The following is a 24,744-nucleotide window of genomic DNA, read 5'->3' as shown; positions in this document are numbered from 1 at the left end:
CGCCAACAACAATCTAATTGAGAACCAAATCAAAGACTCAATTCCCTTCACAATAGCAACAAAGAAATTAAAGTACCTAGGAATATATTTAACCAAAGAGGTAAAAGACCTCTACAGGGAGAACTATGAAACACTGAGGAAGGAAATAGCAGAGGATGTAAACAGATGGAAATCCATACCATGCTCGTGGATCGGCAGACTCAATATCATCAAAATGTCTATACTACCCAAACTGATCTACAGATTCAATGCAATACCTATTAAAATCCCATCAGCATTCTTCACAGATATAGAAAAAATACTTTTACGCTTCGTATGGAACCAAAGAAGACCCCGAATATCAAGAGCAATTCTAGGCAACAAAAACAAAATGGGAGGCATTAATATGCCAGATATCAAACTATACTACAAAGCTGCAGTAATTAAAACAATATGGTATTGGCACAAAAACAGGAATATTGACCAGTGGAACAGATGTGAGAATCCTGATATAAAACCATCCTCATATAGCCATCTCATCTTTGACAAAGCAGACAAAAACATACGCTGGGGAAAAGAATCCCTCTTCAATAAATGGTGCTGGGAAAACTGGATAGCCACCTGTAGAAGGCTAAAACAGGACCCACACCTTTCACCTCTCACAAAAACCAACTCACGCTGGATAACAGACTTAAACCTAAGATATGAAACTATTAGAACTCTAGAGGAAAAATTTGGAAACACTCTCCTAGACATCGGCCTGGGCAAAGAGTTTATGAAGAAGACCCCAAAGGCAATCACAGCAGCAACAAAAATAAATAAATGGGACATGATCAAACTACAAAGCTTCTGCACAGCCAAAGAAATAGTCATGAAAGTAAACAGACAACCTACAGAATGGGAGAAAATTTTTGCATCCTATGCATCCGATAAGGGACTGATAACTAGAATATACTTTGAACTCACGAAAATTAGGAAGAAAAAATCAAATAACCCCATTAAAAAGTGGGCAAAGGACTTGAACAGAAATTTTTCTAAAGAAGACAGAAGAATGGCCAACAAACATATGAAGAAATGCTCAACATCTCTGATCATCAGGGAAATGCAAATCAAAACCACAATGAGATATCACTTAACCCCAGTGAGAATGGCCTTTATCAAAAAATCTCCAAACAATAAATGCTGGCGTGGTTGCGGAGAGAGAGGAACACTCCTACACTGCTGGTGGGACTGCAAACTAGTTCAACCTCTGTGGAAAGCAATATGGAGATACCTTAAAGCGATACAAGTGAATCTACCATTTGATCCAGCAATCCCATTGCTGGGCATCTACCCAAATGATCCAGTGACACTCTACAAAAAAGACACCTGCACTCGAATGTTTATAGCAGCACAATTCATAATTGCAAGGCTGTGGAAACAGCCCAAGTGCCCATCAATCAAAGAATGGATTAATAAAATGTGGTATATGTACACTATGGAGTACTATTCAGCTCTAAGAAATAATGGTGATATAGCACACCTTATATTTTCCTGGTTAGAGCTGGAACCCATACTACTAAGTGAAGTATCCCAAGAATGGAAAAACAAGCACCAGATATATTCTCCAGCAAACTGGTATTAACTGAGTAGCACCTAAGTGGACACATAGGTGCTACAGTAATAGGGTATTAGGCAGGTGGGAGGGGGGAGGGGGGCGGGTATATACATACATAGTGAGTGAGATGTGCACCATCTGGGGGATGGTCATGATGGAGACTCAGACTTTTGGGGGGAGGGGGGGAAATGGGCATTTATTGAAACCTTAAAATCTGTACCCCCATAATATACCAAAATAAAAAAAATAATTAAAAAAAAAAAAAAAAAAAAGAAAAGAAACATCCTAGAAAAACTTTTGAGTTCCCAGCACACTTTGCTCTGTCCTCATTAAGAAGTAGCACCCTATTTCCCTTTGATAAACAGGATCAATCACACTAAGCACTTTATTACCCCCTTTATTTAATTATCGGTTCAATGACATAAGGAGCCCAAAGTGGCCAAGTGATAGTCTCAACTTCCAGTTCAATAGAATTGCTATTGACCCCCTGGTAGAAACAATTGCCCTTTGATAATTAAGACCTCAAACTGGCAGCAGAACTCAGGATGGGAAGCAAAATTTTGTAAGTGATGACTAGGGTTAAAGGAGCCTCTCCTACTTCCATTCTTTGGTCCTAGGATCTGGTTTCATAAGGTTCTATGACCTATCTGGCATTGTAATTGAACCTTCAATAGATTGTTCTATTAGTCTAGTCTTGAGGACATCATTCCACCAGTCTATCAGGCCAGCTGTTTCTGAATGGTTGAGCATATAGAAAACTAGTGAATTCCATGGGTGTCAGCCTATTCATCACTACTTTTGCTATTCCCTAGTCAGTAGCAATATTATGTGCTAAATGGTGGTGAATAATACATTAGATGATGGTGATGCCAAAAGCATTGTACACAGGAAAGACAAATCCAAATCCAAAGAAAATGTCTATTTCAGACAAGACCAGGTAACTGGCTGGTGTCACTGCAGAATATAGCCAGTGTTATAACAGACGCTCAGTATTGTTCTTTGCTGTTGGAAAGCTGATCATTTATCAGTGGTGGCAGCAAGATCAGGATTGATGAGAGAACATCTACACTGTTGAGCCTTTTCATGGCTTACATCCCTGACATAATGGTCATTTTTTACACACAACGATTGAGTAAGCACTAAGGTACCTGAAGATAAAAGCTAACTGATGTCTCTAAACTGGCTTTTCATGTCCATCTGATTATTGACAGTCTTCTATACAGTAGATCCCTACTATCATGAGCTACAAAAATTCACACTCTGTGGCTATTCTGAGTAGTTCTTCCTCATATACCTCTTCCTGAGATCTAGTCAACAATCCTTTAATTTCGTTCCTCCCTAGTCTCTGATCATTTGACCAAATTTCGGCTACGACCAATGACACAGTATAGATCTATATCTCAGGCCATCTCTTCTAGGAAAAGTGAAAATCAAGATACATGTTTGGAACTTGTGTCTCCTAGAAGGATTTTCCTTTACCCACTATCCTTTGGAGCAATCTCTGAGTGGGGCTAAATAATGTAGCACATTTGCTGCATTATGCACTCCCTGTGATGTCGTAGGCTTGAAAGAAAAGTAGCAATGCCACAAGAGGAGGGGTCACTTGAGTCTGAGCCACCAACTCAAGCAACTTAGCTGATAGTTTAGGATCTGATGATCTGTCATCCATAAACATCATGGGTGACACAATGTAGCTGTTTAAGCATGAATTTACAGCTTGATAGAGCAGATAATACTCACTTGATGATTAGGTAGGTCCAGTTGCTCCCAAACCCTGTTTTCTCACTATAATTCTCCTGAGTATTCCAGCTGTCCCACTCTGCATTTCTATCTACCATAGTTATTTCAAGTACTAGTGGATCTACTGGATCATAAAGCTAAGTGGTAGACACTTGTACTGCCTGCACTGGCTACAGAACCTTCCTCTTTGTTTTAGCACTAACCAAAGCTGGAATGCTTACTAGATATTCAGGAAATGGATTAGAGAAGCACACTCCAATGTACTTCAGTATGGTATATATTGACCTAGAATCCACAAATTCTGTCACTCATGCCACAATCGAGATGGAAATGTGAGTGTTTGATTCTAAGAATTTTTCTTACCTCTTATGTGCAGCAATGCCATATGTTCTCTATAGGGAAATACAGATAAATCTTTGGCTGCAGGAAGCACTGCTATTTTACCTCCTGTGAGCGTACCAAAAGAGCTTAAAATTCCATGTTTTTAGTCTTTTGAGAAATTATAGAATTCTGCTAAAGTTCTAAGCAGAATACACATAAAATAAAATGGTATGGTTTACTTCTTGGTTCTCATTTCGAGGCACTCTAATATAAGGTTAAATTGTCTACAAAGAACTCAAGCAAATCAGCAAGAAAAAAACAAACTACTGCGTTAAAAAGTAGGCAAAAGACAAGAAGAGAGGCTTTTCAAAAGAAGAGAGACAAATGTCCAACAAACATATGAAATAATGCTCATGTCACTAATCATCAGAAAAAATGCAAATTAAATGCAAATATCCACAATGAGATATCACCTTATCCCTATTAGAATGGCTTTTATGTAAAAGTTCAAAAACAATAGATACTGGTATGGATGCGGAGAGAAAGGAATGCTTGTACATACTGCAAATTAGTACAACCTCTATGGAAAACAGTATGAAGATAGATTCCTCCAAGAACTAAAAGCAGACCTACCATTTGACCCAGCAATCCCATTACTGCCTATCTACTCAAAGGAAAAAAAGTCTTTCTATCAAAAAGACACCTGCACTCAAATGTTTATTGCAGCACAATTCACAATTGCAAAGATGTGGAATCCACCCAACTGCCCATCAATTCATGAGTGGATTAATAAAATGTGGTATATGCATACCATGGAGTACTATTCAGCCATAAAAAAGGATGGATTAATGCCTTTTGCAACAATCTGGATGGAACTGGAAACTATTCTCCTAAATTAAGTATCTCAAGAATGGAAAAAAACACCACATATTATTAAATTGCAACTAACCAATAAGCACACATGTGCATAGAGGGAAGTAAAACTCAATGGAAATTAAGCAGGGGGGAGGGAGAAGGAACAGAGGGGCAAAAGACAGCCTAATGGGTAAAATGAATACTATTTGGGTGATGGGTACACCTATAGCTTGACTTAAGCATTACAAAAGCAATATATTTAAACAATAACATTTGTAGCCCCTTAATATTTTGAAAAAAGAAAAAAAACCATTAAGCTATATTGAAGTATCCTACAGCTGAAACATTTGTTTCCTGGCCTTAAATCAGAAATGACAATAATAAAAGCCTCAATACAGAAAACATTTTGATACAATCATGTGTTGATTATAAATACTTGAGTTTTCATAAGCATGCAAGCATCGTCAGAGATTTCAGTGAATACTTCAATGCCAGAAATTTATTGTTCTGGATCTAATATGATTCTGAGATAACTGGTTCAAGACAACAGTATTAATGGCCCAATTAAATAAGACCATGGCATTCCACTTTTCTTGTACACTGTTTCATTGGAAGTTTCTAAGGTAATGTCTTTATCTTAGGAATCTGGAGTTAATGTCCTTCCTCAAGAAAGCTGAAGACGTATCAATATCCCACAGTTCTAAGTTGTTAAATAAGTCTTGGAATCTATTACTTCACATTTTCTTTTGACACAAAGAAGAGAATAGGTCATCTTGGTTTACCACTAGGTAAAATCTCCAAAAACAAATCATCCTGTAATTTTCTTTTGACACATTTTCTTTTGACACAAAGAAGAGAATAGGTCATCTTGGTTTACCACTAGGTAAAATCTCCAAAAACAAATCATCCTGTAATTACATCAGTGATGTGGAATGAGGCGTTGGTGATGTCCAAGTGGTTTTCAGAAAAATGTCAACGATTAAAAGAAGCTTTCTGAGAAGTGACACTAAAATATGACATCTTCCTGTATGTATCAGAGAATTGAAGTCTTTTATTCGGGATATCTTCTGGCAGGGGTTATTTTCATTCCAACATATTACCTTAGTGATTATATAGCAATGAATACTGATCAGCTTAGTAAGCAGAGAAAGAATTTCCTAAATTATATCACTCTTACTGGCTGAGTCATATTTTGGGTGGGACATCAATCATAATTTGACCTTCTCCAAGAGTGCTGTTTATAGACTATAACCACCTTTCTAATAAGCATATAAAATAACTCATTTTTAAATTGTTTTGTATTGGTGAAGTATGAGCAATGTGTTTCTGTAGAGAGGGTAAAATTCTAAAAAATTCATGATGGATTATTGAGTTATAGTATCTATCTTTATGAATGAGAAAGATAACTCATAAATGGCTTAGCCATGAAGATAAATACTGTAATAGTTCACTTCATATAGATTATTGAAGCTAATATACTACTGTATTCCACATTCTTCAAAATTCATTTCCATTGAAAAGTTTTCCATTTGTGCACCAAGACATTAAAATAAACAACAGTCACTTTACATAAGAGGAAAGCATACTAATGAAGTAAATCTAAAATGAATAGAAAAAGGCTCTGAAGCCGCTTCTAATGTTTTACCTTCCTATATATGAAACTGTCATGACTTAAATTAATAGTCAAAGAGTTCAGTCATTTTTGAGCTAAGGTTCATATGCCTGTAAAATTGAAAGCAATAAAATTATATATTCTTAAAACTTATTATTCTCATGAATTTCCTTAGGTTGACTTAAAATAGATTGAGTATTCTAAAACAGAAAGCTTCCTTTTTCTGTAACTGTATCAATAAAAGCACAAGAAGGAAGAAATCCCTTTGTAGCTTTCTCAAATAACATTGTAAAATACATAAAGATTTTGACCATAGGTAATCAGAATTATTTGCATCATATTTTCAAGTAGTTTTACTAAATAAACATGAGCTCAAAAGAAGTGCTTTCCCAAACCGTTAACTTTCAGTAAGGGTCTTATACTAATTATTATCTGATCTTTTGTGTGAATCTAATGTCTAAGAGAGACAGTTTTTCTCATTTTTAATGTTTAAGTTTTGAAGATGAAACAGCATCTTGGAACAATATCCTAAGACCCTACTCAATTATTTATGAAACCACCATATCTTATGAAAATCTCATCAAACCAGGAAAGAACATAACAAAAAAAGAAAACTATGGATCAATATCCCTCATGAACATAGATGAAAAAAATTTCAACAAAATACTAGCAAACCAAATCCAACAGGACATCAAAGAGATAATTACCCATAATAAAGTGGGTTTCCTCACAGAGATACAAGGATGGTTTGACGTATATAAATCAGCAAATGTGATTTACCACATAAACAGAATTAAAAACAAAAATAATATGATCATCTCAATAGATACAGAAAAAGCATTCAATAAAATCTAGCAGCACTTTATGAAAAAAAAAAAAAACTCAACAAACTAGGAATAGAAAGAACACACCTCACAATAATATTAATAAAAGCCATATATGATGGACCGGCAACCAACATCATATAAAATGGGGAAAAGGTGAAAGCATGTTCTTACTGGAACAACCCAAGGATGCCAACTGTCACCACTTCTATTGAACATAGTACTGGAAGTTTTAACCATAACCATAATAATCATGCAAGAGAAAGAAAGAAAGAGTATTCAAATTGAGAAAGGGAAGCTCAAACTATCCCTCTTTGCCAATGATATGATTTTATATCCAGAAAAACCCTACAAACTCCTCCAAAAGACTCCTAGAATTGATAAATAAATTCAATGAAGTCTCAGGTTACAAAATTAATGTACACAAATCAGTGGCATTTCTGTATGCTAACAACTGTCAAGCTGAGAGTCATATGAAGAATTCAATACTATTTACAGTAGCTACAAAAAAAAAATAAAACACCTACAAATATACTTAACCAAGGAGGTAAAAAGTATCTACAAGCAGAACAACAAAACACTGACAAAAGTAATCACAGATGACACAAACAAGAGGAAAAATGTTCCATGCTCATGAATTGGAAGAATCAATATTGTTAAAATATTCATACTGCCCAAAGTGATTTACTGATTCAATGCAATTCCCATCAAAATTCCAATGTTGTTTTTCCACAGAACCAGAAAAAACAATCCTAAATTTCATATGGAACCAAAAAAGAGCCTAAATAGCCAAAGCAATTTTAAGCAAAAAGAATACATCTGAAGGCACAATACTACAAGGCTATAGTAACCAAAACAGCATGGGACTGGTAAAAGGTAGACACATAGATCAATGGAACAGAATAGACAATGCAGAAATAAAATCGTGTACCTACAACCAGCAGATTTTCAACAAAGCAGACCAAAATATACACTGGGGAAAGGACGTCCTATTCAATAAATGGTGCTGGGAAAATCGGATAGCATTATGCAGAAGAATGAAACTAGATCCCCGTTTCTCACCATATACAAAAAATTAACTCAAGATGGATTAAATACTTAAATGGAAGACCTCAAACCATAAAAAATCTAGAAGAAAACATAGGAAAAACTCTCTGCACATTGTCCTAGCAAAACATTTATGACTAAAACCTCCAAACAAATACAGCAACAACAAAAATAAATAAATGGTACTTAATTAAACTACAATGTTTAATTAAAGAAAGGAAATAATCAACAGAATAAATAGATGCCATTTAGAAAGGGAGAAAATATTTATAAACTGTACATCTGACAAAAGACTAATATCCAGAATCAAAAGGAACTCAAATAAGTCAATGAGGAAAAAACCAAATAACCCCATCAAAAATTGGAAACAGACATGAACAGATTTTTTTTCAAAAGAAGATATACAAATGGCCAACAAACATATGAAAAATGCCCATCATCACTAATCATCAGGGAAATGCAACATATTACCTTACCCCTGTCAAAATGGCCATTATTAAAAAGTCAAAAAACAATAGCTGTTGGTGTAGATACAGTGAAAAGGGAACACGTATACTCTGTTGGTGGGAACGTAAATTAGTACAACCTCTATGGAAATCACTACAGAGATTCCTAAAAGAATTAAAAGTAGATCTACCATTTGATCCAGCAATCCCTCTATTGGGTATCTACCCAAAGGAAAAGAAGTCATTTTATCAAAAAGACACCTGCACTTTAATGTTTATTACACCACAATTCACAATTACAAAAATGTGGAATTCACCCAAGCACTCATCAATTCATGAGTAGATTAACAAAATCTGGTATATGTATACCATGAAGTACTACTCAGTCATATAAAGGAATGAAGTAATGTCTTTTGCAGTAACTTGGTTAGAACTGGAGACCATTATCCTAAGTTAAGTATCTGAGGAATGGAAAATCAAATACCACATGTTCTCACTTATAAGCAGAAAGCTAAACGGTGAATATATATGGTCACAAAGAGCTGTAATGGACATTGGAAACTAAGAAAAGGGGAAGGTAGGAGGGGAATGAGGGATAAACAATTACCTATTAAATACAATGTGCACTCTTCTGATGATGGGCACAGTAAAAGCTCTGACTTCATAATTATACAATTCATCCATGTAACAAAAATATACTTGTACCCCAATCTACTGGAGTAAAAAAAAAAAAAAAAAAAGAGTAATTTAGTAACTTAATCTTCTTGGAGAATACCCAAAATAAAGCGTATTGATACTTAAACATATCTTCCATTCTACAGCAAATAACCTTCTAGCAAGGTCTCAAATGTGACAGCCACTGAGATAGGCCCCAAATTTATGTTTAATCAGAAATTATGTTGTAGCAGGCAACCAACTTAAGAGTTACCTAAATGTAACAGGAAAGGAGATGTCCCCCCAAAATACCCACTCTCAAAAGCAAAAAAAAAAAAAAAAAAGAAGAAGAAGAAAAATAGTCAAACTTGTTTGAAAAGAAAGATTCCTGGATTACATTGCTCTGCTTTTAATTCTTAGCTTTGAAAATATTTTTAAATGTATTGATAAATTTAACTCAACAGGTGACATCCTCACCTCAATAGGTTCATTTGCATAGCATAATGCATATTTAAGGCTCTTACAACTCCTAAAGAATATGATTTCATAGATCAGTTCTTGTTGAAAATAACTGTAGATGAGGACAGAGACAGAGTTAGACACCGAATCAAATGTATATACCCCAAGTCAAATGCTAAATATCTTTTAAAAATAATTTCCCTGATCTGAACTTATATTTTCTTGCACTTGCCTACTTCTAAAAATGAAATGGCTCTGTCCAAATACTACAGTAGACTGAGGAGTCTGTGAAGGGATCCTAACTCTAATTGAACTGTATGATAGCCACTGTACCTATATGTATTATGTTATTTCATTTGATCTTTATGAGAAAGCTGGGGGATAGGAATCATCATTTAAACTTTACAAAAATGGAAATGGAGGTTCAAGAAGTTTAGTTAACTTGCCTAGGTCCACAGTGAATAAATGAAAGAATCAGTTCTGTTTCCAAAATTTGTTATTCCCCGTATATCATGTTGCACCATAATCTAGTTAGATGGATTCTAGTTATAGGAAGATGCTCAGCCTTATGAAAATTTTACTTGCAACTGTCCCTTTACAATTTATTTCAATAATTTTGTTCATTTATAACATCATTTATCACGTGGCACCTACGAACTTTGTATCAGATGCCATGGTAGGCACAGTAAATACAACAGTGGTCATGACACAGTCTCTACTCTCATCATGAAACTTATATAAGTTTTCATTGGTAGGTAAAGAAAAGCAGAAAAACAAAATATTCGCAATCTGTAATAAGTGCTGGAAGCAAACAAGCAAAAGGATAAGATAGAGTATAACAGTGATCCGCATTTTATAGTGTGATCAGAAATTAGCTAAGGAGTCAGGATCTCGACAATGCTAGGACACCAGCAACACAAGCTGATGTGAAATCAATAGAGCAAAGAAGTGGATAAGCAACCCACTTGGAAGCCAAGCCAGTTAGAAGGGAAATCTAGGTGTCCAACTATACTTGGATTCCGAAAAATCCAGAAAAACTTATCTAAAGGAAAATGAAATGGTTTGGGTTCTAAAACCTCAAAAATAGATGGAACACAGACTAAGCATAGCCATAGGCCTGTGCTGTTATCAAAGGGAAACTTCCTCCCTATGGAGAAACTGAGTTTCAGGTGAGGCAACCATCAAAAACTATAAAGGATGGACCCAAGACAGGGAGCCAAAGGAAGATAAGATTCTAGGACTGGTTGTCAATGCAGTACCCTTGTGCTATGGATCGCATTCCCCCTCCAAAACACATGTTGAAATTTAATTGCCAATGTAATGGCATTGGGAGGTGGGGCCTTTAAGATATAATTTTTTTGTGTGTGCCGTTCACTTTATTGCTTGGGTCGCATACCCAATGATACAATAAACTCCTTTTTTAAAAAGTAAGGCACATGAAAAGCCTTCTGTGCAAGTTCCATATTATTTTAAAATTTCTGTTGGTTAATAAAGCATTTTCACTACAGAATTATCTAGTAGATGATGCATTCTAGAATGCATCTGGTAGATGATGCATTCTTCTGCAAGCAGAAACATTATTAGATTTACCTCATGGCACGATTAAACAGTCACCAAACCCAGTGTTCATATTATAATGATGTAGCCACTATCACAATTGCAAAAACGTTGATCAGCTTATCCACTTATGTACAGCCAGGCCCCCACATTGTAAAATTTAAAAGGAGAACAGCAACAGCATCTAACTGCGTCTATGTCCTGTTCTATTACAGGTAAGACATTTGGCGTTTTGGGTCTTTTTTCTGTAAGCTGTGCTGTTATTCACGAAAGGACAATGTCATACAATTACTGAAGACCATGGACAGATACTGTTCATAAGACACCTGAATCCAGCCATCCTGATCCGTGTCGCAACGTCTGAATATATCCGTCAACCTCTGGAGCACGGTGAAGCCCTGGATGAAGTCGTCAAAGGCAATCTGCCCCCATCCTTGCCTGTAGAACTTCCGGATGAGGATGTCGCAGAATTGGTCTGAGAGCCGGTAGCCTGAGAGGGCTCACTTGAGCTTGTTCTTGTGGATCATGCCGGAGTTTGACCGCACAGTCACTGGGTTAAACGGAGTCCACGCGCCGTTGGACAGTGCTTGCTGGAGCTCGTTGTCAGATATCATTCCACCCCCTCCACTCACAGAGCCCTCATGAATAGAATAATGCTGTTATTGCAAAGGTGGACTCCTGATAAAAGTATAAATTTGTTTTCTGTTTGCTCTGTCCCATGCACTTACTTTCCCTTTTGCCCTTCTACCCTTCCTGCATGGGATAGTTCAGCACAAGACCTTCACCAGATGCCAGCACCATGCTCTTGGACTTCCCATCCTTCAGAACTGTAAGCCAAATAAACTGTTCTTTATAAATTACCCAGTCTGTGATATTCTATTATAGCAGCAGAAAATGCACTAAGATACCTTGAAAGAGGCAGGGCACATCTGATCTCTGTAACTAAGGCCAGGTTAGTGGATTTCTGGTTGAGAATATAAACCTTTCTAGGATGCAGCTAAGGTCCCTGATATGACCAATCTTTACCTTCAGAAATTTTGATTTGATTGGTCTAGAGTGGGGCCCCAGCAGAGGTATTTTTTAATTAAATTTTTTTATTTTGAGATAGTAGAAGATTTACATGAAGTTGGAAGAAATAAGATGTTGCCTATATTTTACTCAGTTTCTCCCAGTGACATCTTGCAGAACTATAGTACAATATCACAACCAGGATATTGACAATGATATAGTCAAGATACGAAGCATTTCCATCAATTCAAGATACACAAGTTTGGCATTATAATACCTTTTTTAGTCATATCCACTTCCCTTTTGCCCCCATCCCTTCCTTAATCCCTGGCAACAACTTATCTCTTCACAATTTCAAATGTTATGTAAAAAGAATCATATAGTATGTTACCTTTGGGGCTTGGCTTTACTCAGTCAGCCATATTCTCCAGTGATTCTTTCAAGCTGTTGTACGTATCAGTAATTTGTTCATTTTTATTGCTGAGTAGTATTCCGTGGTATGATGTACCACAGTTCATTGAACCATTCATCTATTGAAGAACTAGGCTGTTTCCATATTTTGAGCATTATGAATAAAGCCGTTACAAACGTTTATATGAAAATTTTTGTGTAAACTTTAGTTTTTATTTCCCTGGGATAAATGCTCAGGAATGCAATTGCTGGGTCATATAGTAGCTGCATGTTTCGATTTTTACAAAACTGCCATACTATCTTCCACAATGTTGTATTGTTTTATACAACATTGTATAAAATAATACAACATTTTGTATAGTTCACAAACAATTCATGAATGATACAGTTATTCCACATCCTCTCCAGCATTTGGTTTCGTCACTTTTTTTATTACAGTCACTCTGATAGGCATATAGTGGTATCTCATTGTGGTGTACATTAGCCATTTTTTTCTAATGGCTAATAATGTCAAACCTCTTTTCATAAGTTTATTTACCATCTGTATATCCTCTTTATATTTAATAGTAAAATGTCTGTGTCTTTTGGCCATTTTTTAATTGAGTCATTTAATTGTATTTTCTTAGTGTTAAGTTTCACAGTACTTTATTAGATTGGGTGGTTTGCACATATTTTTCTCCCACTATGTAGCTTGTCTTTTCATGCTCTTAACAGGGTTTTTCACAAAGGAAAAGTTTTTAACTTCAATGAGGTACCATATTTCAGTTTTTCTCTTTTGTGGACATTGCTTTTTTTGTGTCAAGTCTAAGAAGCCTTTGTCTGCTTCTACAGCCCAAAGATTATCTCTTACATCTTTTTTCTAAACATCTTATATTTTGCATGATGCACATTTAGTTATTTTTTATATGGGGCAAGACTTAGGTAAAGATACATTTTTGTGCTTATGGATTTTTGATTGCTCTAACACTATTTGTTGAAAAGGCTATCTTTTGTCCATTGAATTGCTTTTGCACCTTTGTCAAAAATCAGGTGAGCAATATTTGCATGGGTCTATTTCTGGGGTCTCTGTTCATTCCGTTGATCTAAGTGTCTATCCTCTGCCACTACCACAGACTTGAATACTGTGGCTATATTAGAGATCTTGAAATTAGGTACACTGATTCCTCCCACTTTATTTTTTTTCAAAACTGTTTAAGTTTCTTTGCAGTTCTTTCCAAATAAATTTTACAATAATTTTATCTCTATATACAAAAAAAAAGATCTTACTGGAATTTTGACATAAATTGCATTAAACTTGTATATCAATTTGGAGAGAATTAATGTCTTCTAATCCATGAGCATGGTCTGTCTCTTCATTTATATAGATCTCCTGTGATTTCTTTCATCAGCATTTTAAGTTTTCATTATATGAGCCTGTAAATATTGTGTTAGATTTAGAACTAAACATTTCATTCTTAAGCAATTGTAAATAATATTTTATTTTTAATTTTGTCATATAGATGTTCATTGTAAATATATAAAAATACAATGGATGTTTGTTTGTGGACCTTGTATCCTATGACCTTGTTGAACTCATGTATTAGTTTTAGGAGTTTTTATAGATTCCTTGGGATTTTGTGTGTAGATAATCATATCATCTGAAAATACAGTTTTATTTTATTCTTTTATTGACTTTATGGATCTTATTTCCTTTTATTTCTTTTCCTTTTTAGTCTCATTGTGCTGGCTAGATTTTCTATCAATATTCTAAAAAGAGTAGTGAGAACAGACATCCTTGTCTTGTTCCGAGTCTTAGGGATAAAGCATTCAATTTTTCACCATTAGGAATAATGTTACCTATAAGTTTTTTATATGCACTTTATGAAGTAGAGAAAGTTCTACTCTAGTACTATTTTTCTGAGACTTTTTAACAGGAACAGTGTTAAGTTTTGTCAATGCTCTTTCTGCCTCAACTGATATGATAAAGTGATTTTATTTTTAATCTGTTAATATGGTTAATTGGTTTATGATTTTTAACCAGCCATGCATGTTTGAAATAAACCCCACTTGGTCATGATATATAATTCTTTTGACATATTGTTACATTTTATTTGCTAGTATTTTGATAAGGAATTTTGTGCCTATATTCACAAAAGATATTAAATTGTAGTTTAATTTTTATACTGAATTTGCATAGTTTTTGGAACAGGGTAATTCTAGCTTCATAAAATGAATTCAGAAGGGTTCTCTTCTATTTTCTGGTGAGATTTTGTAGAATTGATGTTAATTCTTCTTTAAACATTGGTGGACTTCTCTAGTGAAACCATCTTGTCCTGGACTTTTCCTTTTTGGGTGTTTCAAATTAAAAATTTAAGTTCCTTAAGATATAGGGCTATTCATATTATCTATTTCATAGTGAATGAGTTACAGTCATTTGTCATTTTCCATAAAGTGTTTCATTCTGTGTAAGCAGTCAATATTATCTGTGTAGAATTGTTCATAGTATTCCCTTATCCTTTTGATGTCTGCAAGGTATGTGGTGACACGTTCTGTTTCATTTCTGTTTTGATAATTTATTCTTTCTCTTTTTTTCCATTGCCAGTCTTCTTTGTCAATTTTATTGATCTTTTCAACAAAACAGGTCCCAGATTTATTGATTTTTCTCTACTGTTTCTGTTTTCAATTTCATTAATTTCTTCTCTTACCTTTATTATTGTCTTGTTTCTGTTTGCTTTGGGTTTCAGTTGCTCTTCTCACTCTAGTTTCTTGATGTGGGAGCATAGATTGTTGCTTTGAAACTTTACTCTTTTCTGAAGTACCAAGTAAAAAGTCATGTTTAAGTATAAATTCTCCCTTTACACACTTAAACACAAATTTTGATATATTGTACTTTGATTTTCTTTCCGTTGAAAGTATTTTTTTATTTCTCTTGAAAATTCCTCTTTGATCCATGGATTATTTAGAAGTGTGTTGTTTAGTTTCCAAGAGTTTGGAGATTTTCCTGTTATCTTTCTGTTATGCTTTCTAGTTTGATCCCTTTATGGTTGCAGAACACATTCCATATGACATCAGTTCTTGTAAATTTGTTTCATGGCCTGAGATAATATGGCCTGTCTAGGTATATGTTCTGTGGGCACTTAAAAAGAATTTGTATCCTGTACTTTTAGGATGAAACATTCTATAAATATCTATCACATATTGTTGGTTCATGGCATTTTTAGTTTTTACATCATTGCTAGTACTTTGTCTAGTTGCTCCATCAATTGTTGAGAGAGAGGTGTTCAAATTTCCAAATATAATTGTGGAGTTGTCTATTTCTCCTTTAGGTTTTATCAGTTTTTGCCTTATATATTTTGCTATTCTGTTGATTGGTGAATACGCATTTAGGAGTACTATATCTTCTTGGCATATGGAATCTCTCTGTCTCTAGTCATTTTCTTCACTCTAAAAATTATTTTATCTGATGTTAGTACAGCCACTCCTGCTTTCTTTTAATGAATGTTTTTATGATATATCACTTTCCATTCTTTTACTTTCAATCTGCCTATATTAAAGTGAGTTTCTTGTAGATAGCATATAATTAGGTCCTTCTAAAATCCATCTTGTCAATCTCTGTTTTGTATTTGTGAATGAAGACCATTTAAATTTAAGGTAGTTATTGATTTGTTAGGACTTAAGTTTGACAATTCATTTTCTGTTTTCTGTTTGTTCTGTTTTTTATTTTATGTTTTCTTTTTCCTTCCATATTGATAGCTGCATTTTTTAACATTTTAGACCGCTTTTTAAGTTCCATTTTTATTAATTCACAGTGTTTCTAAGTGTATATCTTTGTATAGCTTTTTTATTGATTGCTCTAAGTGTTGCATTATATATACATAACTTAGAGCAGTCTACTTCTGTCTCCATTTTACCAGTTTGAGTGAAATATAGAAATGTGACCTCCTTTAAGTCTTCCTTTGCCCTCACCCATTTAAAATATAATTACCTTAATTATTTCCTCTCTCCACCTTTAGAATAATTTCAGAGAGTGTTATAATTTGTGCTTCAACTGTCAAGCACAACTTAGAAAATTCAAAAGGGAAAGAAAGACTATTCTATTTACCCATATTTCTACTTACTGTGTTATTTCTCCCTTCCTTCTCAGTGTTTTCAAGGTTTCTTCTTTTATCATTTCCATTCTGTTTAGAGATCTTCTTTTAGCTATTCTTTTAGGATAGGTCTGCTGGCCACAAATTCTCTTGCTTTTTCTTCATCTGAGAAGGTATTGGCCAGTCTGCTGTCTTCTTGCCACCTTTCAGAATCTTCTTATTTTCGTTTTATGTATACTATCTAGGTTTTTAGTTGTACCTAGTAGAAGTAATAGCAAAAGTAAATCTACCTCATATTCCCAGAAATGGACACCTGCTACTTTTTTTTTAAGGTTCTACCCAGATGATTCTAATAACTTAGGGCAATAATCAATGGAGAACTTCCGTACCCAGCAGAAAAATAAAAGATAACCTATGGGGTGACTAGAGCAGAAAGGGGGAGCCTGGAAAGATAATGATGCCTCAGGTTCATCAGCAATGGGGAGCTAGTGGCCCAAGAGTAGGCTGCCAGAGAATAGTATCCCCTTCTGGAAAAGCTCAAAGAAGAGCCCAACCTCATGGTACAACAGAGAATATAAGACAGAGCATATATGAGAAAGAAATACTCCAAGAAATATTTGGGGTGGATTTTACAACAATCTGGACATTCCATGCCAGCAGGTGGGGGTCATAGGCCAGCAAAATGTACTTTTTAACTTACATATGTTATATCATCTTATAGATACCAACAGGCTGGTGAGTCCTGAGAAAATTTGAATTAAATTTTATCTTTTTAATTTTCAAGAAATTTTTCTAAGGCACAAGGAAATTAAGTAATGTATTAACAACTGACTTATTTAATAAATTGTATTATAAAATGAACTTCCTCCTGTTAAGGCCACATTTGTGGTTTCACAAGGGAGTGCTTCCAGATCAGGCTCTATGCTCTTAGTTATACTATCATTTGAAGCTAATGAAGCAAATCTTTTGTGATGGTTTTGATGACAATCTACCATGTGCCTTCTTAATTCAATCCTAGGATTTTATAATGGCATGTAGGAAACTGAAGCTTATCAATGTTATTTTTTGGCTACCTTTATCATAAGTCTTCTTGCAATTTAGCAAGTAGAAAGTACAGGCTGGGCAAAAATTACAAAGCTGATATAATTAGTTTATTACAGACCCAGCCTGAACAACATCAGGAGTGGCTTGCTTCTATTATATCTGACACTTACTGATAGGCCATATTATGGTTGGAATGTTTTGTCCCTCCAAAATTCATATGTTGAAATCCTAACCCCCAAGGTGATGGCATTAAGAGGTGGAGACTTTGGGAGATAATTAGGTAATGAGGGTGGAACTTTCATTAGCCCCTTCTGCCATGTGAGGTTTCTGTGAGAAGACTGATGTTTATGAACCAGGAGGGCCCTCCCCAGACTCACATCTGCCAGCATCTTGATTGTGGACTTCCCAGCCTCCAAAATCGTGAGAAATAAATTTCTGTTGTAATAAGCCACCCAGTTAATGTTATTTTGTTATAGCAACCCAAAGGGACTAAAACAGGCCATATCAGTACATTTTAGGTAAAGGTGCCTTAACACGAATAAATCAATTTTCATTTATTTATTGTTAATGAAATCTAGATAGGTAGTCATGTTAAACTGTTTTAAAATAATCTAATAAAATTACAATAATGAATAAGCCAAATGTGGTTTTTAATTCACTGACAGCATTCTGTCATTCTTTAGTTATCCTGTCATTTTGTAGAAATGAAGAATTAGGAAAAAATGTTAAAGCTGTAATTTATTTCACCTTAGAAACACTATCTTTGTCCTGAGAAAGCTACCCAATGGGTTTCTAAATAACTCCAAGAAAAAGCAAATATCTTCCCATTTTTCCTATGGAAAAAATAAAACAACCACTAATCTTCAAGCAGATACTTCAGACAGTGAAGCTAAATGCTTGTTTGGTACAGTAATATAAATTGTATTGGTTCAAAGTTCTAAGCCCTAAATCTGCAGAATTTATTGCTTTTAATGAAGAAGAGTGAGAATGTTTCTGTAGGGATTTGGGTGAAGGAAATAAATTCCTTTCCCTTTAGACTTTGAAATGATTGAGTTTTCCCCGGGTGGCAGAGGGAAGTAGAGGTGGGGTGTGGGGAAGTGCGTTCTATTTTGCTGATTGAGGTTTGAGGACTATAGCAGGCTGGGAATTTGTTTAGTAAGTGCCTTACCTTGTAAGGAGACCTAAGCCTACGGGAAAAGTTTCAAAAGTTAGAAGACAGTTTCAGCTTTTCAATGAGGAATCAAGGAAGGGTTCTGTTTCAAGATTGCTAAAGTGGTAAGAGGAGGAGAAATAGCTCCTGCCTGCCTTGTAGACCTCATAAGAAGAGCCAGCATGCATGGGGCACAGCAGCTTGATGAAGAAGCCAAGCAGGTCATGAGGGAACTGCCTCTCGGCACATGCAATGCAGAGTATGAGGAACCTCTCTGAAATGACTAAAGGACGCGATGAGGAGACCCCAACTCCTGGAATCCAGGATTCCTGGGGGCCCATCCTGGTGTGGAATCAAGTTATCTGCATTTGGAACAAGTTCCTGGATGCTTCCAATGCAGTCAGCAATGGAGTTCCATTCCAAGGAATGTCAAAAGGCAGTGGTTCTCATCCTCCTGAGTGCTTGCTAAAAAGACAGATAGATCTGAGGTTCCAGTCCAGAGAACCTGATTTATGTCTCTCACTTTAGTAAGAGCTCAGATAATGCTGATGCAGGCATTCAAGACAACACTTTAAGAAACATTACTTAAAAAGTTACAGGATTTTATCAGATATTAATGTGAGACCTATAGAAAAGAGTCAAGTCATTTCTTACATAAAATAAGACATTTTAGCTCTTTACATCTTTAGCTGAGAGCTATTCTTAAATCAGTGATGACTCTGAGCCTCATTTTGGTATAATTATCCTAGACATAAGCACAAGAAGCTATTACCTTAACAACTACTTCTTAAATATCAATACAATATGGTCCTGTTTTAAAATCAATGATTATTTTATTTCATTCATTCATCCAAAATGTTTGTTGAATAGCTACTATGCACAAGAAATAAAGCATTAAAGAGAACACGATTTTAATTTGCATGAATGAACTTATTTCAGGTACTTTAAAATAAACATATTTGTTGAATTAGTGAACTAAATATATCTACTGGGTAGTCTTATCAATGGAATATGTCTGATTCCATAGGATTTAAAAATACATGTTTTCTTAAGTAATGATTATGTACATAATTCCTTCTTATGTCTGCTGCTATTGGATTTTAAGTCTTTCATTTATACATTTCTATAAATCTTTCCTATTTGCTATTTTATTATTTCCATAATTAATTTCAGATTTTATAATTTGTAAATGTTTTTATTGGATTTTTAAATTCAATAACACTGTATAGTGTTTAGAATTATGGAGTTTTTGTTTGTTTGTTTTTATTTACTTAGCTAAGCCAAATTATTTTTAGGGAAAAAATACATACCCTTATTAGATGGGGATATTTCATTCTCTGCTGGAATACACAAATGTTCAGAGTAATAAAAGCTAGTTTTTAAAAATTCACTTCAAAAATGTCAACACAATGGAAGTATTTTAGATAGCTTTGAGTCCATTTCTTCTTACAGTACTTTAAATTTCCAGGAACAATTAGCTTTTCATCTTAGAGTTCACAATTACAGTCAATATTATGAAAACATTTCTGAAATATGCTTCTCTGTTTTGTCTTCAAGTCAGATATTCATTTATGAGCTTTTATAGGATTTGGTATGTTCTCAGATGTAAATACTGGACCACGATTTAAAAGGAACATTTAAACATTTTAAATAAGTGGTTCACAAAATTGCTTGATACATCCTCTAAGAATTTATTTCTTTTCATTTTAATTAACTGCACATAAATTGCCAAACTCAACCACTAACATGAAAGTAATTACTGATCAGACCATAGGAATAGCATTGAACTGTGAGGGAAAAGGAGTCAGATTAAAGCTATGATTTGGTATCTGTCCAGTCTTGGAAGAGCTAAACAAAAACATAAGGTAAGTCATTCAGTCAAACTGTTATCCAAATAAAGAAAAGGCATGTTTAGAATCTCAACAAAGAGCACAGCTAGTAAAAATCAGAGGTTAGAGCATGAGAATTATCCCATTAGCAAAATGATGAATCATGCTGATAACCTCCAGAAGGCTTTTCTCAGAACCATTTGTCTTTCCATATCTTTATTTTCAAAATATTATATCACTAAAGTATTATCAGAAAGTCTTAGTTTTTCCTTTTGGAGTTCTCTGAATTTTGTGCTAGACTTGGTTCAAACAGACTAAATGGAAGATATTGGGAATATAAGAAAAATGGATACATGCTATTTATAAATAACAATTTTAATATAATTTAATCTGTCATATTAAAAGGATGACAAAAATACATTCAGTGCCTGAGGAATCACAGTTTCTGAAAGTTTAGTAGAAATTAACTGTATAAGAATGTTGTGTTCATTGGTTCATGACATTTGTCTTGAATGTTCTTGCTTAATTTTGGTTGCATTCAGACAGTAAAAACTATGAGAAGTTAAAACATAGAGATAAAATCACATTTTTATTTATAAAACCAACACTACATATAAAAATATAGACTGCCCTTGTGGGAAAAAATTCATATTAAAAAAACTTAGAAATTCTGTTAGATCAATCATAATTTGAGTCAGTATGACAAGAATAGTTATATCTTGATACTATTACTATACTTATTAAAAACACTGTATACCCATCTTCAAAGGAAAAAATTATTAAACAAATACATAAAACACAAATTATCATGTGTCTAGTATGTCTTGAGATTGCAGATTGCTCACACAAGTCCCATCTTTGCTTCCACTTGAGAACAATAACACCATTAGCTATCACTTCATGCTTTTAACTCATCCCTTTTTTAAACCTTCCATAACACTTCCTGCCTGCCTTGTCCTATTCCTGTTCTAACTCTTCTAGTCTCTCTCTACCATATTTCATTGCATTCGCTATATGGCAGATACTGCTACAGATTACTTACTATCCTTTCTCCCCTTCTTCTTTTCTAACATTGATTTTGTATGGGATGTACATGTGCTAGGTTCAAAATGCCCACCTCCTGGTCTCCTAAGTAGCTAGAGGTGAACATATGACTCCATTCTGGCTAATGAAGTATAAGCTGAAGTTAATTAAGTAGGTCTTACAAAAATGATTATTTTGATCAAACTGTTGGAAGTACCTTTGTGCCTTTCATTTTCTCATTTTTAGGTAAGAACCTAATACTGGGTTGCAGTGCCCAGAGGTAGAATAGCCATCACTTGAATATAAGGACCAAAGCCACATGCCAAGGATAGCAGAGTAAGAAGTAAATGGAGCCTGGAAAGTTGATGACTTTCTGAAGAGGTGGCAAGAGTCCTGGACTTCCTACCTGTGGACTTCACATCAAAAAAATGAAACTGCTATCTGACTAAGGCATTTAAGGCATGTTTATTTTATGTAATGGGAATAAAAATGAACAGGAAATGAGTGATCTCTCTCCTTACATTAACATGTATGTAAATATTTATGCAAAATTATTTTTTTATCATATAATGATAAATATCTTAAAATAAGGGGAAAGAAACATTCAGCAAAAATATTTAAATACACACAAATTACTCAGGGATTCTGTTTTGTTAGTTTTGGGTTTTGTCAGTTTTAATTTTTGTGTTTTTTGTCCTTACTAGGGTCAGTTGCCCCCATTGTGACCTGTCCACATTTCTGACATACAGTATTTGTTTTGTAGAAACAATAGCTACAAGATTGGGGCAAGCTATTTCCCCGAATTTGGGAATATGTGAAAAGAGAAAAGTCTCTTCAAATGAAAACAATAACACATGGTAATGACAGAAACAGTATCCAAGAGGATTGCAGCAATAACACAAAAAATATTTTATATTTACATTATATCTGTGTATTGAGGACTCACTACAAACTTAACTAACTCCCTAATAGCAAAATACATAGAAATTCCATTGTATGTCTAAGTGTCCTGAAATTCACAAGAAAGATAGTTCAAATAATCAGAAATAAAATCTAAAATCATCAGATAACACTGACTTTTCAAAACACACTCAAACTTTAAGTTCAGCAAATAGCATTTCTTTCCAAAATAACTGATACTTATCTTCCTCTTATCTCCTCCCATTATAAAAACAGCAGCATCACTATGATCATATCATCTGTATTTCAACTTTTCAACAAAACACTGAAGGTACAATTAAAGAAATGCCATAGATTTCTATACCATGATGTGTATTTATTTTCCAGATGTAATGATGTTTGATTTCATCTCTTCCTTTTTGAGATCACAAACTGGCAGAGCCAGTGTCATGAAAACTTGATCTCTATTTCTTAGATTCTTACACGTAGCTAGACTAAAATGACCCATATTAAAAATATAATTAATTCATTGCTTCAACCAATTCCATTCTTCCTATTAAAAAGTTAAGGCATATCGTCTAATTATATTATTCTCTGAAAGATTTCCCTATGCTTCTCATTTTTATAACAGTAGCATTCCTACAAGACGTTGCAAATGACTTTGTGTATTTTGCTCTATAATTATCCTCCTCTTCAGCATGGGTTGTCCAAAGAGGCATGCAGATATAGATGGGGCATTGAAAACAAAGTGTCATGGAAACCAGGCTCACTGACAGTCAGCCAAGTGCTTCCCTTTAAATCCAAACAAAGTTGAAAATTATGAACTTTTCCTAATGTCCTGACATTGTCGTCCTCAAAACACCCCACTTATATCATTCCAAGGGTTTTGTTTACTGTCACATATAGGCAGCCTACATCCTCTCTGAGACCTGAATTGCTCACATTATTGTCAAAATTCACTCAATCTAGTATTTTATTTGGACACAGCTGTCCTAAAATTGTGACACTAATCTCCAAAAGCTTTGTACTGAAAAATCGTAATGGGGTTAGCTTCTTTGTGCTAACCATAAAAAGCTACCAATTTTTAAAATATAACCATAGATTTTAATGTGATTATATAATAAAAAAATTAAAAGGCAGCCTGGTAAATTTATTTATGTTAGCCACAACAGAAGTATTTACAAAGTTTTTTTCTTCAATTTTAACCATAGCACTTTTTTTTAAAATTTCAGAATATCATGGGGGTACAAATGTTTTGGTTACATGATTTGCTTTTGTGCAGTTTGAGTCAAAGTTCTAAGTGTGCCCATCACCATGATAGTGTGCATTGTACCCATTAGGTGTGAATTTACCCACTCCTTCCTCCCCCCCTCCACCTGCTTGGCTTCCATTGAGTTTACTACCATGTGTGCACATGGGTGTTGATTGATTAGTTCCAATTTAATAGTGAGTATGGGGTATTTGTTTTTCTTGTGATACTTTGCTTAGAAGAATGGTTTCCAGTTCCATTCTGGTTATTACCAAAGGTATTAGTTCACCATTATTTATGGCTCAGTAGTACTCCATGGTATGCACATACCACATTTTATTAATCCACTTATGTATTGATGGGTACTTGGATTGATTCCATATTTTTGCAATTATGAATTGTGCTACAATAAACATTCAAGTGCATGTGTCTTTTTGATAAAACGACCTTTTTTCCTTTGGGTACATACCCAATAGTGGAATTGCAGGATCAAATAAATGGTAGGTCTACTTTTAGTTCTTTAAAGTATCTCCATACTATTTTTCATAGAGGTTGTACTAGTTTGCAGTCCTACTAACAGTGTATGAGTATTCCCTTCTCTCCACATCCAAGTCAGCATCTGTTGTTATGGGACTTTTTGATAAAAAAGAAAAAACATTCTCACTAGAGTTAGGTGATATCTCATTGTGGTTTTGATTTGCATTTCCCTGATGATTGGAGATGTTGAGCATTTTTTCATATGTTTGTTGGCCATTAGTCTATCTTCTTTTGAAAAGCTTCTGTTCATGTCTTTTGCCTACTTTTTAATGGGGTTGTTTGATTTTTTTTCCTTGCTGATTTGTCAGAGTTCTTTGTAGATTCTAGTTATCAGCCCTTTATCAGATGTATAGCATGCAAATATTTTCTCCCATTTTGTAGGTTGTCTGTTCACTCTGTTGACTGCTTTCTTGGCTATACAGAAGCGTTTTCATT

Source organism: Microcebus murinus, chromosome 7 (genome assembly GCF_040939455.1).
Source record: "Microcebus murinus isolate Inina chromosome 7, M.murinus_Inina_mat1.0, whole genome shotgun sequence".
Lineage (NCBI taxonomy): Eukaryota > Metazoa > Chordata > Mammalia > Primates > Cheirogaleidae > Microcebus > Microcebus murinus.
This window is presented reverse-complemented; position numbering follows the sequence as displayed.